The 2572-nt window shown below is 45.5% G+C and overlaps 1 long non-coding RNA gene across 1 annotated transcript in view; it reads right to left on the minus strand.

The window, feature by feature from the left end:
* Nucleotides 1–1185: 1185 nt before the first annotated feature.
* The window catches only part of LOC125853217 (uncharacterized), a 4620-nt gene continuing 3233 nt past the window's right edge, over nt 1186–2572 (minus strand). The window contains exon 2 of the long non-coding RNA XR_007445144.1: nt 1186–1514. This is a non-coding gene — a long non-coding RNA (uncharacterized LOC125853217). The remainder of the gene's footprint in view (nt 1515–2572) is intronic.

Below are 2572 nucleotides of genomic sequence, written 5' to 3' on the forward strand. Positions count from 1 at the left end.
TGGAATTTTCCAAAAAAAATAAAAATAAAAAAAATTGTTGAAAACAATTTTTTGATATATATAAAAGTCATTTGTGGAAGCTAATGTGTGTTTGTACCTTAGAACGTGCATATTTGGGTTGTACATGTTCATTATGATTTTCTAGAAAACCGATGCCTATTCCTGTCACATGGTTTTTTTTAAGCATATATAAGGGGGGTAGAGGTGTTGGAGGCAGACTGAGGCGACGGCAGGCGGACACTGAGGCGACGGCAGGCGGACGTCATGGGCGTCCTGTGGGCTTAGTGGGTATGTTGCGTAGACGTTTGATGGCATGCATGGCTTGTCCGTGCTACGTCATTGGGCGTCTATAAAAACTTGTCGAGACGGCTTGTGGGGCGACCGTGTGCCGCTGAGGGAATTTATCTCACCGATCTATACGTGTTTGGTGCAGAAACAACAGTGCTTTCGGGTGAGTGGCGAGTTCTAGAGCTCCTATTACGGCTAACTCTAGGCGTTGCACGCACGGGGCACGTAAGGCCATGTACGGCCACACGCTTTCGGTGGACTGGGTGTGGGCGGTGCTCGTGCAAGAACTTTAGTCTGCCTTTAACACCTTTGTAGTGATTAAATTCTCACTCCCTTTGGAGGCGCACAACGGCGGGATAGCATTGGCCTTGCAACGAAGGCATCGACATCAGTGCATGACATCTCATGTCGGGCGTTGGGGCAGGTGCTAGGTGTGCATCGATGAAGCTATTCACATACGGGGCATGAGTGGTATTTGGCTTGTGTGGTTAGGTGGGATCCTTGCTTAGAGCAGCGACGTCCTAACCCGCATGCCATCTCGGTCGCGGATCAAGCACAATCTAGGCTTGTCGAACGTCGGTATCTTGTGTTGCATACCTAATGCCTAGGCATTACTCACGTGCAATCGATCGCCTTTTGCCCCTCGCATTCCATGTGCGGGGTGAACCCTAAAGTCGTTCGCGCGTCCCATGCCTCCTTCGCTTCGTCGTGCGATGGCTTGGTCCGTGAGCGGCGGCTCGAATTTGGTAGACGCAGCGGGCATGGGGCCTTCATCGGCTCCTATCTGTCCAAAATAAATGCTCCTTGCGAATGACACCCGCTCTCGCCTTGGACCCGAACGGGCGCGCCGGGCTCATGCAGCACGCGGCGTCGTTGAGGAATGCTACCTGGTTGATCCTGCCAGTAGTCATATGCTTGTCTCAAAGATTAAGCCATGCATGTGTAAGTATGAACTAATTCAGACTGTGAAACAACGAATGGCTCATTAAATCAGTTATAGTTTGTTTGATGGTATCTACTACTCGGATAACTGTAGTAATTCTAGAGCTAATACATGCAACAAACCCCGACTTCTGGAAGGGATGCATTTATTAGATAAAAGGTCGACACGGGCTCTGCCCGTTTCTGCGATGATTCATGATTACTCGATGGATCTCACGGCCATCGTGCCGGCGACGCATCACTAAAATTTCTTCCCTATCAACTTTTGATGGTAGGATAGTGGCCTATTGTTAGACCCCTGATCTAAGTCACTCAATTAAATGGCATCATGGACAAGGTATTAATCATGTTAACCTTGTCAATTGCATAAGCCAAGGAAACAAACATGCAAGGCTAAGTTGGCAACAGACTGTTGATGAAGTTAAGGTGTGTGCAATGGCACCATGGCCTGATTTCAAAGCAACAAGTGAGGACCAAGGACTTGATGGCAAGGCAGCTTGGTGAGGACTTGACAATCTTAGTAGTGTCGTGTGGGCATGGCATTCATATTCAAATAAAAGAACAATGTCAAACGACCAGCAAAGCCAAGGCAACAATGAAAGGGCATTGATGCCAATGTAGGGTGAAGCAGTGGCATAGATTTGTGACCATGGCTTGGCAGAATTGAGTGGGAGCAATGCAATGATGAAGAGTCTAAGTAGGGCAGTGTTAGGCATGGGAGCAACTCATCCAAAAGGCAAGCAAAGTCAAAGTTGACCGACGGTTACAAAACACATGCCAAGCACATGACCGGTGGTTACAAAAAGTGCAGCATTATCCTATTTCGTGTGGAACTAGTTTTTATCGCCTTGTTTGAATTATTTTTAATATACCAAGTAGTTGTGGGGTGTCAACTACATAGGATAGGATCAGGCTAAGACCAACAAGTGCTTTATTTTAATTACGCCACTTGTCAGGAGTTGGTTGCACATAGTGTTATAAATGTGAAGGCTGCCTATGGTGTAATTTCGGGTTTGGCTATTCTAGCTATTAGGAAATACTAATTAGAGTGAAAAATCTAAGTTAAGGTCTAGGGTGATCTTAAAGTGCGAAGGTTGGTACGATTTGAGAGTGTTCTTGTATTCACTTTATTAATACAAGTTGGAAATTAAGTTTTCTGTAAAGCTGGTTGCCTTTGTCTCATTTTATATTTTTGTGGCTTTATTATATTGTTGCTTACTGTTTTATGTTGGTTAAAGACGTCCAAGAGTTAGTCTCAAAACATTGCTGCCTATTTTTCGAGTTAACACCAAAACAACCCTAAATTTGGCTAAGTGTTGGAAGGCTAAAGTCGACAAGGTTG

This window comes from Solanum stenotomum, chromosome 1, assembly GCF_019186545.1.
Source record: "Solanum stenotomum isolate F172 chromosome 1, ASM1918654v1, whole genome shotgun sequence".
NCBI lineage: Eukaryota > Viridiplantae > Streptophyta > Magnoliopsida > Solanales > Solanaceae > Solanum > Solanum stenotomum.